Genomic DNA, 12,980 nt, shown 5'->3' on the forward strand with positions numbered 1-12,980 from the left:
AGTTTAATGCACAAAATCTGGCAACGTGGTCTGCATAACCATTCCCCATTGACACAAAGTTTTGTGATCTGGTGTGGGCACTGCACTTCACCACGGCAATTTCAAGAGGCAACTGAATCGCATGTAACAAATCTCTTATTTGTTCTCCATTTTTCACTGGTGAACCAGAGGATGTCATGAACCCCCTCTGTAACCAGATTTGACCAAAATCGTGTACAATTCCAAATCCGTATCTGCTGTCTGTATAGATTGTGACTTTCAGATTTACAGCAGCATGGCAGGCTTTTGTGAGAGCTATTATTTCTGCCACCTGTGCAGAAAACACTTTCTCGAGCCAAGAGGCCTCGACTATGCCAGATATGGTACATGCTGCATAACCAGCTCTCAATGTTCCTGTTGAATCTCTTAAGCAGGACCCATCAACGAACATAATGCAATCGTTTTCCTTTAACTGGGTATCCTATATATCTGAGCGAAGTTTGGTACTAAGCTCAGTCACCTCCAGACAATCATGCTCAAACTCTTCCCCATCTTTTATTTCTGTATTCTCATTGGGAAGTAGAGTTGCCGGGTTCAGCACAGTGCACCTTTTCAATGTAACATTGGGTGACCCCAGAATAATTGTCTCATATTTGGTAAGTCGTGCATTTGTCATATGTTGTGTCTTAGTTCGTGTCAGCAGGATTTCAACAGAATGTGGAACCAAAACTGTCAAAGGGTATCCCATGACTATGCCCTCACATTGTGAAAGGCTTTGACCAACTGCTGCGACTGCTCGCAAACAACCCGGTAAGGCTGCTGCGACAGGGTCCAAAGTAGCTGAAAAATATGCTACAGGGCGATTTGCATCTCCATGGACCTGTGTTAAAACAGACAAAGAACAAGCATCACGTTCATGACAGAACAACAGAAATGGTTTCTCATAATCAGGCATTCCTAATGCTGGAGCCCTGCACATGCACTCCTTCAGCTCTAAAAATTACTCAAGCTCTTCTTTTGTTAATGTGATTGTGTATGGTTCATCCTTAACTTCTTTTCCTGTCAGTTTTATTAATGGTTTTGAAATAATCGAGAAGTTGGGTATCCACTGGCGACAGTAGCCCACCATTCCCAAGAACATCCTGACATCTCTCTTTGTTGTCGGAGGATTCATTTGTAAAACAGCTGTTATTCTCTCTTTTGATATTCTTCGGGACCCTTTCTCAATCAGATGCCCCAAATACTTCACTTCTTTTTGACAGTACTGCAGCTTTTTAGGTGACACCTTATGTCCGTTTTTCCCTAAATGATTCAATAATGCAATGGTATCATATTTGCAGCTGTCTCTGGTTTTGGATGCAATCAGCAAATCATCAATGTACTGTACAAGAGTCAAATTGTAAGGCAGCACGAGAGGTTCCAGATCCTTCTTCAATATCTGATTGAAGATGGATGGTGACTCAGAAAACCCCTGAGGAATTCTGCACCAACTGTATACCTTATCCAGGAATTTGAAACTGAACAAAAACTGGCTGTCTTCGTGAAGTGGTATCGAGAAAAACGCTTGTGATAGGTCTACTACGGTAAACCATTCAGCATCACAAGGAACCTGGAACATTATTACCGCTGGGTTGGGAACCACAGGGCAGCATTTTATCACAATTTTGTTTATTTTTCTCAAATCCTGCACAATTCGAACTTTCCCACAGGGCTTTCTCAAACCCATAATAGGAGAGTTACATGGACTGCTCAGGACCTCTTTCAAAACTCCCTGTCTGAGAAAATCCGCAATTATCTGTGTCACTTCAATAAGGACATCCTGAGTCATGTGATATTGTGGTACTTGTGGGAACACTGCATCCTGCTTTATCTGCACTTTGACTGGGCCTACTCCCTTGATTAATCCAACCTCCTTTCCAGTCAAATCCCACACCTTCTCTGTTACTGATCCTTGCAGATCAGCAGGTAGATCGATCAAGGTAAACACTGGGAATAGAGTAATTAGAGGGTAATCTTCATTCATCTCTCCTCCTTCTTCTATGAGTTGACCCTCATCTGCCTCATCATCACTGTTTGTCTGTACCTCTATTCCACCATTGGAACAGGTAATCGAACATTTGGTTTTGCACAATAGGTCTCTTCCTAATAAGGATACTGGGCTTGAGTCACATACAACAAATCTATGCAGGCCCTGGAAATTTCCGTTTCAACCTGCACTGGGTCAGTGATTGGATTAGTCAGGTACTGGTTAGCCACACCAATCACTCGTATGGTGCGCCCTGAGAGAGGTAATCTTGGTACCTCTGCACTGCGAACCGTAGAGCGTGTAGCTCCCGTATCAACTAAAAATGAGACTTTGTAGCTCATTACTTTTCCCTCCACATATGGGCCTCTCTGGTCTACCTCTAGGGATGCTGCGAGTCTGCACTCTTCACTGTCTGAGCTGTCATCTGACCAATCCTCATTCATATAATTTTCACCTCGTAATGGGAATTGTTGTACAGTGTTGTTTTGATTTGTTACCTGACCTGTGACCTGCTGAGGAAGCGTCACCTGTTGCTGTCCCATCGGAGCTAGGGGTAACTGCATTTGCTGTCTAGGCACCATAGGGATCTGCTGTTGTATTTGTTGTACTGGCACTGTTTGGAAACGCGGCATTTGCATTTGCTGCATGGGTTGCACCCCTGACATTTGCACCAAATTATTTTGATAGTTCTGATTCTGGTGTCTCAATCTTGGACCTCGTAAATTTTGTAGTGTACCGGCATTAATACTCTGCTGAACCGTACCATCCTGCATTATATTCGGACAATCCCGTTTCCAATGTCCCACGCCCCCGCACGCATGACAAGGTGACATCTTTTTCACTCCTTGACCATCATTTTGAATAACAGCATTATTCATGTCCGAACCACGGTTCACAAACCCTCGACCTCTACCCCTCGGCTGTGCCTGAAACACACCATTCAAATGCGGTTGTTGCTGTATCATTTGCTGAACACCATTTCCATGTATTCCAGCCTGTGCAGCCCTTATCTGCATCACCATCACTTTCTCCTTCAACTTTTTCTGCTTCAATTCAATTTCGTCACTACAGTATTTTGCGTACTGTAATACTTCATCAATCGGTTTAGCTTGCCAACAAATCAAATGATTTTTAATCATTTGGCTGACTTCCGGTCTCAGCCCTTCGATGAATCTGAACACAAGATGATTCATGTCTTTTGGTTCAATTGTTTCAGTACCACTGTAATGTTTGAATGCCTTCAACAACCTTTCATAATATGCATGTATTGACTCTTTAACCTCTTGAGAGGTCCGGTCGATTTTCTGCCAATCAGTCACCTTCGGCGACACCTTTTGTTTCAAAAACTCAATTACTTTATGATAATATTTCATCACCTCTTCAGAAGGTGCTCCAGTCACTTTATCCCTTGCTGGTTCCTTCGTGGGCCAATCTACCCCTCTCTTACACTCAAGCCACAAGTCTGGCGGAACAATAATCTCAAACAATGTATTTAAGTCTTCCCAGAGACATTTTGCAAGCTTCACAAATATATCTGTCTGTTGATACCACTCAATCGGTTTCTCTCTTAACCTAGGATAATCATTCGTAAAAGACAAAATGTCTCCCCTGGAGCAAGGCACATGCACCAAAACACCACCAGCTGTTTCTCTCATAGGAAGGATTTTCACAGTGTCTAAATTAGGTGTGACTGTTGTTTCATTAGATCCCGGACTATCTCTTTTTCCCTTATCTCTTTTCTTTACCCATCGGCCTTCCCATTTCTCTAGTGCTCCCCAAATTTGTGCGCTTTGCAGCAACTCTTTCAAATGTGTCTTCATGCCTGCAGATCTCATGTGTTCAAAATCTTTCGTGTCAAAATCTAATCTGTAACTCCGTTTCAAATGTTTCGTGTTTCCAATGTCGATATTGTATTTGTCTTCCAAATTCGTTAATTTCTGGTGTACTTTGCCTACCTCTTTGGTAATTTTAGGGCATAAGTACCTTAATTCTGCCTCAGTGTAAGACTCCAACCTATTTACTCCCATTGTTCCATCCACCAATTCAGCAGCTTCTGCTCCTAGTCGTACTAGATTCAGGTAGTCATTTTGTTTTTCTTTTTCAGGTTCGATTGTAGTCGCTGTAGTCTTTTGTGATGTGCAAGTTTTCTCTAACCACTCATTTAACCGTTGTACTGTAAAACCCTGCAGTGAAATGTTCCCTGCATGTATCATTGGAGTGTATGAGGTATTTGTACTCATAGTTTGGGGAGTCAGGACTCACAACCCTGCTTGTCGCATTGCCTCAAGAGGTGCCCCTACTGGACTGAGGTCCATTAAGGGTCTTGATAGTTCGCAAACCTGTCCTCCTTGGGCCATTATTTGTGGAGTTCTAATAGGCCCTCCTCTTATCGTTTCATTAGTCATAACTCCCTGTCCGCATGTCCCTGTTTTCTCCTGTGCATATAATGGTACTGGGGGACCAACAGTAATAGGTAGTGATATAGCGGCAGGTGTCTGACCCGGTCCCAAGCTTCTTGGAGCTTCAACACCATAGGTCTGCTCTAATAATCCTGGTGCAGGTTCTTTCAAAGGACCCGCTACTGGGTTATACCCAGGTATCAGTTGTGGCGGTTGTGACACTAACTGTGGAGTTGACTCAATCTGTATTAACCTTGGCTTTGTATATATCGGGTCTGGCGGCACCACCAAGTTCGTAGTAGTCTTGAGTACTGGAACATCGGGATAAATTATTTTTATCTGTGGTGGAGGCTGTAACTGTATCGGCGAGTCTGGTGCAGTGGGTACACTGACACCATTCTGTATCAAAGCTGTATCGCTAGTCTGCACTGTATCAGTAACACCCTTCTCCTTCGTCTGGTTCCCAGGATCCAAGCTAGTACTTGGAGCACTGTCGTTCACCGCGTATGGTGGCGGACGATCATGTAACAATCTATCCATAAACGCCTCATCATCTGAATCGTCCTCTTCTTCCCAGGATATTTTATTCTCTTTGTGTTTGCCTGGTTCTTTGTCAGTTTTGCAAGAAGCTTTCTTTCCCTGTATCTCCTCTCCCTGGGTTATTGCCGGAAACAGCTTTAACCCATCCACTATTCCTCGTCTCCACATTTTGTTCTCATTATCCCACCTAGCCTCTGCATAGGATTTTTCTGCCCTTGTCAATCTTCTGTGAAATCTTTCTTGTCTATGTTTAAGAGCCATCAGGTCCCAAATTGCCAAAGCCTCATATTGTGCCGGTCGAGGAGGTTGTTTCTCCGTACTTAACATCCACCTCAAATTTTCTAACACCTTTTGATTAAACGTTCCATGTTCCGGAAACGCTAGACACCGCTCTTTCTCGGTTAATTTGCGCCATTGTTTTATCCATAAACACGGTGCAACACCCATTTCCTCCATAACCGTGTAAGCTGGTGTACCCTCAGGTGGTGTAGGTTCCCCATCAGTTGCAACAATATACACATCTCCTTTCAAAGCGCTTTTGAATGCCTTAACAAAATTCATTTTATTTTATATTTAATCAGAAAACGGCTTAGTTCCCAGAAGACTCTTCACCTACCCTTTGCTCAACCTATTGCCTCTCACGGACGGCAGCCAATCCGTGCGCGACCCCTCTCGGCATCTGACCTATCTCAGCGCGGCACCACTGACGTCACACTCACACACACTGCGGCTGACAAAGTCTTGCGGCTTGTCCACACCTCGCTAATTCCTTACAACTCATACAAACTAATGCGAATTATTGCTAGCACTTAAATGACAATACAAATCTGCCGGTTTACTACAGGAAGGTTAACACATTCGCTTCAGAACTTTACAGAGATTTCACTTGAAGCCTCGGCCGCTACTCTCTCCTTCTCAGTTCCCTCATACGCAAGCAGAATTCGACCTGCAAATCCTACTCTCGACTTGTCAATGACTCCTTCTAGTGCACTTTAGAACTTGTCAAATCTCCATCGAAGGTTTCACACATGCATCATAACTCGAAACTCGACTTGTCAACCACGCCCGATTGACCTACTAAACCGCACAGATTACAACATAAACCATTTTAACATCATACTCCGGAGTCTTAGACCTCAATAGGCCCGTATACAACAACCAACCACGTGGATAATTTTGAGCAACAAGCGCTGCTTTCACATGAAGTACGCCGACTTCCCTACTCTCATACTGTGGAGTACGCCCACTCCTTCTAAACAACACTTAATTTGGCCTAATCACACTCAAATATTCACAATCACCTGCAAAGTGCATAAGATTTAATAAGCGCAAAGACCCTAACCACACATACTATGGTGCTGAGAACATTCCCAACTCATTTAGGCAGGCTCCGAGATCCCGGGAAAGCCATGGCGAATCTAGCAACTCATCATCTTTCCAAATTGCATTATCACAAGAAAACAAATTAAACAATGAAACTCCGTCCTCGGGCCCCCAAGGGCCAAACCGTACTCTGCTACCAGAACTGTTAACGCGTCCGTCACCGTAGGACGAGATAACTGATCAAAACACCAATTAATATGTCAATAACATTGCCAATACTTAACACCAAAACATCTCTCACTCCAGACATTTAATAAACATTCGACGCAATCATGACCTTTCAGTCATGAATAACCACACCTTAATGCAGTATTATGAGCACCCAGTCTTGCATGATGCTCTTTACTTGTAGGGGGCTCATCAAACAAGCAATACGGACTAATACAATGAGATGGATACATGTATTATTCAAACGTCCCTTCCCCCCTATGCAATATCGCTGCTACCGCATGAACTGAAGTCACGGAACTTCCATCACAGAACTCCCGACCTCTGGCGTAAGCTTTCAGGCTTCTTTTCTTTGACTACCATTCTAAAATGGCCGCCAGACATGCGTTGTCTGCCCATTTTAATTGAAGGCGGTGCAAGAAGCATGTGTAGGGGCCATATTAGATTGGTCATCAGAGGTGTGGATGTTTTGTTCCCGCATCTTTTACAGACCGTTTCCCCTGACGACCTTCCTTGCCAGCTCGGACGACCTCAACTAAAGCTATCGGCATCTGCTCCTCGAGCGACGCGAAGAATGGATTTTGCAACTCAGACATAGGTGAGTGCGTAGATGTCACGTTTCGAATTTGGCAAAGTGTCATATTTCCATATTTTCTGTTTGGTTTAAGTGTTATATGTCTACTGCATATGTGACACTCTGTGCCGCCATTTCGTAATCTCCGCCTTTCCACTCACGCACTAGTGGTTGCAAATTCTGCACACTGCTTGTTTAGCAAGGGAAAAAGCAAGCAGCTACCCGCATTTGTTTACCACGATTTAAAATTAAGGCTGCCTGTTTACCGTCTTTACAGATTCTTACAGACAAATGCGGATTAAAACATTTATTTTCCTGTCTGTTTTTATTTTTAAATGTGGCTAAAAACGGAATTTAAGTTGTGTTTTTCAGTGTTTCCAAATGCTGTCAGTAATGGGTGCCAGGTCAATAGCTGTGTGGATTGACAGGGAAATGGGTTAAAAATAAAGAAAATTAACTAATGAGGCTTAAACAGCTGCAAATATGCATAAGGTTGATAATAAAATGTGCATATTGTCAAATAAGTGTATTGACTCAATAGCTGTGTTGTTAACATAATTGAAACTTAAGAATGGCTGCACATTTATCATTTAGATAACAACTAAAGAAATATACTCGTTTCAGCTACATATTTTCACAAAACTCAAAATAAATATGGTTAAATACAGATAAAATTAGCAAAAAATAAATATGGCTAAATCCAGACAGAAATGTAAAAAAAAAAATACATACTATAAAACCAGGAGCCCTATTCAAAATGTAGAGCCTTTAAAACATAAATTTATAATCAGAAAAAAATAATATAAATAGGTACTTTAATTTAATGAAAGCGAAACAAGATTTCAATTCCAAGAATGTGTTATTGTATTGGATTATATAGCGCATTACTACCTCTGATGGGTTGTTGAAGCATTTTCACCAGGCTCCAAAACCAGAGATTCGTAGTTAGTCCAGGGAAGGGGAGGTTTCGATCTTGGAAATGTTTGTAGACATTTCACAGAAGTATGTTAATTAAAGCTTATGATTACAGATACCCACCCTTTTTTTTCTTTCTTTTATTTTTTCCCCCGAAGGGCCCATCTCCTTTACTTCCATCCTCTGCAAGCCTTCTCTATTTCAAGTGACCTGCATGGTTGCTTTAATATAGCCTTATAGCCCACCATAACGGGCTACACCGGACATAAAAATCCCGCTTCAGTGTTTGACTCTAGCCCTTAACAAAGAAGCGGACCTTTAATGGACAGTATAGCCCAGCTATGGCAAGATATTAGAACATAAGGGCAGAATGTTCTAATTAATAAAACAAAGGCCTCACAGAGCCAGAGGGGACTGAAGACAATGGAGTGCGCCGGGCTTCTAATGGTTGGTAGAAGCCCGGAAACGCCAACATTCTATTGTTTTGTCATTAGCAGTGGTTCCTGTGAATAAAGGCCTCACAGATTTCAATCCCCTCAGGCTCCGTGAGGACTTTGTTTCTTTAAATTAAAACTTCTGCCCTCATGGGGCAGAATGTTCTAATAGCCTTATAACTCGCCGTATCTGGGTTATACCAACCATCAATGGGCTGCACCCTTATTAACACTGGAGCAGGCCTTTAATGGCCGGTAAAGCGGGCTATACTGCTATATTAAGGCGAACATGCATGTGACTTGAAGTAGAGGAGGCGTGCAGAGGATGGAAGGAAAGGAGAGGCGCTGTTCAAAGTTAAAAAGGGGTATCTGTAATCATAAGCTTTAAGTAAAGGTCAATGTTTCATGCAAGTATAAAGAATGCTTGAAGATAGCAGATAGCATGCAATATCAGGATGCTAAACTAGAAAGAAGCCCAGGGCTCTAAGTGGGCCAGGTCCTCCTGGGTCTTAGATACTGTAGTAATTTAAAACACATTGAAACGAGTCCCTTTCGGGCTCTGTATTCATGTCCTTAACTTTTCGTACAAAAACACTGCTCAAGGTTTTTTTTTTTTTAAACAAGGAGTGTAAAAGATTAAAATTAAAATAATCAGAGCCATTCCTGCTTATACTTCATAGGTTTCACTTAATCTTGCATTCCCTGTGTGTATTTGCTTTCTCCAGGCTGCTGGTTATGTTGTCTTTTTTTCTGGCAGCATATTACTCTTGTCTAGTGCATAATTTGAATTGAGTCACATCCTCACATTTATAAAGGCGCACCTTTGAGTTGTGGCTGAAGGCAGTGCGAGTTTCTCTCTTCCTGTCAGTGGGGCAAAAATGTGTTCAGAATACATGGTCATCCATTCCTTTGCCTCTTTGTAAAGCGAACCGAAAAATGGTCACATATGCCAAATGCGGTTTTGCTTCTTTGCAAATGTGAGGGTAGGGTGACACTCTATGGGAATTCTAGTGTATGTTTAATCCACACCCTTAATTATAAAGGATCCACCCCTTTCAGGGACCCCAGCCTTTTCTTTATCCCACTTACAGGCCTGAAGAAACTGTATTATTTACATGAAAGGTAGTGCTATATTGGGTACTTTTGACAAGCACTAGAATCAGGCAAAGTTTGCTACTAGGCAACCAATAGACCACTGTTTGAGTTAGTTCAGTTGGTCATCTCAGGGGTTGGGAGTAATTGCTGGAACCACATATTGAGAAATATTAAGAGCTTTAGACTGTGCTCAGAGGCAGCAGTACCCCTAGAGTCAGAGCAATGTGAGAACATGTGTGGGTAAATATTGAAATGGATGTTATGCAATGATGCAGTGAATGCCCTGTGAAGTTCATCCTCAAGTGTGGCTCAGAATATCAATTTACAATAGAAAAGTGGAACCCATTATGACGGTAGCTTGTTTAAAACAAAGGTAGTTTTTTATGCTTTCCTGGCAAGTGACCCCTGCCAAATGCTGAGGGGCGCAATTTGTTGTTGCTCTGGGCGGGAAGTGGATTTTGAAAGGAAGTGACACTTTTTTCCTTACCCCTGTGCTACCAGGCTATAGCCATCTGGGATAGTTATCTCTTGGGAGAAGTCACTTGGATGTGGAGTGTGTTGCACTTGAGGGGCAGAGTAAGAGGTTTAAAAACCCACGCCTTGCCCTGCATAACCCTCTTTCTCCTCTATTATTCAGGAGCAGCGGCTACACAGGCAATACAAATACCCACCCAAACCCTCATATTTGGCAATAGTGTGCCAGCCACACTGGCATATATGTATGCCAAAAGAGATCATTTTCATGACCTAGAATGCCTTTATGGGATGTATCTCAACCCTGTTCATTAAGGTTGGAACTGGGCAAAGGGGTTGGTTGGAGGTGGTGGCTGACCTGCTGCTGGTCCAGACCCACTAACGCAAAAACAACAGTTGATGGACGGAATGCAGAACAAATCAAACATTCACCCCCAGTCACAGATCTGGGCTTAATTCATCAGTTTATATGCTCACCATGCCATTCCAGTTTGGACCCAGCCATATGCAAATCAGTCTTGACCCTGTTCCCTATGGGAACAGTCCAGCCCGAACTGCCAGACCAGGTCCTCCCTGGACCAGAAACAAGCATCCTGGGACCAGTTTCGGGGGCCCTCTTTAGCCAGGCTAGCTTGAATCTGGTGGCATAGTGAGCACGGGACCCACGTCTGGGCATACCCTTCTCACTAGGGGCAACAAACGCAAAAACAACAGTTGATGGACGGAATGCAGAACAAATCAAACCTTCACCCCCAGTCACAGATCTGGGCTTAATCCATCATTTTTTTTGCTCACCATGCCATTCCAGTTTGGACCCAGCCATATGCACTAGACGTTCCCCTGGTTACTCAGGGTATGCTTGTTTTTGAGATATGGTCACTGTTGATCGCATGGTGTTCCAAGCCGGGGCGGAGTGGTAAGTGTTCACCTGGGTTGATAGGTCTGTAAATAAACTGTTCGGGGTTCTACTGAAGGGCATGTTCTTTGCATAATTATCACTTATACAAATATATTTCTTGGCTTCAAGACCTATATTGTAGGATGAATTTAAACATGGTACATATGTGAATTGTAATTGCCAATGCTATATGCATTGACAATATGTTTAAGATATGTTTTTCGGTGACTGGGTTTGCAAAAGATGTGTACAACTTGTAACATGCAATGTCATGATATGGTTAGAAGTAAATTTAAGCTGCGTTTTATGGTTAAATATCACAAACTCATCAAATATGTTTCTTTCATAATTGGTGGTTTGAAGGGTGGGCCCACGATATTGCACATAATGTGCAGTATAAGCAATAACCATCCGTTACCCATTTGGCTTTGCATAAATGAGAACATTTGAATGCAGCAACTGAATCCAGAAAATACCTGAGTCTATTTCAATACTTTATTATCCAAACATCACTGCATTGGTAGTAGTATGTCTTCTAACATACATGCTTTTGTTGTGGGCCTAATCATAACGATTTTCAACATGTTACCTTCTGCAGCAGAATACTACTTTTGCCAAATTCTGCTACCTTTTTGTTCATTTATGCTGTTACTTTTGTAAGCAAAATCTAAATATAGTAGACATTTTATGTTTTTGCTTTCTCTGAAAGAAAAGGTTAAGCAAATTTTTCTCTAATGGGGCCATTCAGTAAGACACCAGAGCTGCTGCTTCTTTTGTGTGTGTGTGACACAGCACAAGGACCTCACTCAAACTTTCTGAGGAATCTATTTTGGAGTTTGTGGGAGGATTTAGTGTGTGACGGGAGTCATTGGGTCTCGTACAAGTCTTCTGTTCAACCTCTAAAGTGCCCTTCTTTCTGCTTCTTCTAAAAAAATTCACTCAACTGCCCAGGGGAGGGTACATCAGTTAGCCAGCAGTGGCAATCCTAGAGTATCTGTGCAAACCGGACATTAGACACTACCAGACAGTGCTAGAGGGAGAGGCCATGCTATCTGAGATCTAGTTAGGCTCTCACATACTCACTGATGCAGTGCATTCAGGCACATGAACATAACCCCACTCTACAGTCGCCCCTGGTGTTAGAAAGGGACTGGGCTAGGGGAACCTGTTTACTGTAGGACAGAGTGTGGAACATACTGTGAGCAAAAACAGCTGCTATCGGTGGATATTCTGGGACCTTACTGTGATTCCAAAATTCCCCAAAAATCCCAGAACGTGTTTGATTAACCAATGATGAATGGCACTTGGCTGGGCTGTGGGTGCCCCTGTGATTCTTTCTTGCCCCGAAAGCATCCCTGCGGTCTGGAGTACTCAACAATACCAGGAATCCTCTGTCTGGTTAGGTAACACTGTATAGGAAGGATTGTATATTGTGAAGGACAAATGTGTGGTACACTTGCTGTGAATGTTAGTGAAAAGATGCGTTTTTGAGGATTTGGAAAGGCTGCAACAGCAAAAGCCTGGTTTCCTGCATTACAGAGTGCTTTAGTTTTGAAGCTCAACAGAATGCTTGGTTAGATGTTCTTGCTTTAATCAGAACCTCCAGTAGATGTCTTCAAACTTGTACTTCTTTCAATGCAGAGTTGTTCATCATACTGTTATATTTAGCACAAGTGAATGACTTTGAAGGTTATATGTGGGACATTGGAGGTTATTCTTGACTTAAAATAGACAATGAAAGTCTGTTAAAATGGTTTAACATGATGATATATATTTATACCTGGGATCAGTCAAGCTGCCAAGATGAGACCCTATTGAAGAATAGGATAGGGAAGCTTTGCCTCAGTTTAGGTGGAAATGGACCACTGCTTGGACTTAAATCACTAGGGTAAAGTTTCCTGCGATTGTGTATGAAATTCTTAATCTTACTAAATAAGGGAAGCTGAGAGAGAGCAAATTTACATTTATATTTTCTAATAGTCATTTGATGCTGTAAGAATGATCAAACCATAACATAGTGTTTTGTCATGTTCTTCCTGTCTCTCTGGAAATAATAACTATAATATGGAAATGTCTAGACAACCTGCATCCCTTG

The 12,980-nt window shown here is 42.4% G+C and overlaps 1 protein-coding gene across 3 annotated transcripts in view; it reads left to right on the plus strand.

Annotated features, from left to right (window-relative positions):
- The first annotated feature begins 6,934 nt into the window (after positions 1-6,934).
- The window catches only part of TMEM177 (transmembrane protein 177), a 62,940-nt gene continuing 56,894 nt past the window's right edge, over positions 6,935-12,980 (plus strand). For all 3 annotated transcript variants that reach the window (XM_069224609.1, XM_069224607.1, XM_069224608.1), the window contains exon 1: positions 6,935-7,093. The gene's annotated coding sequence lies outside the window, so the exon portion shown is untranslated. The remainder of the gene's footprint in view (positions 7,094-12,980) is intronic.

The sequence above is a fragment of the Pleurodeles waltl genome, chromosome 3_1, assembly GCF_031143425.1.
Source record: "Pleurodeles waltl isolate 20211129_DDA chromosome 3_1, aPleWal1.hap1.20221129, whole genome shotgun sequence".
Classification (NCBI taxonomy): Eukaryota; Metazoa; Chordata; class Amphibia; order Caudata; family Salamandridae; genus Pleurodeles; species Pleurodeles waltl.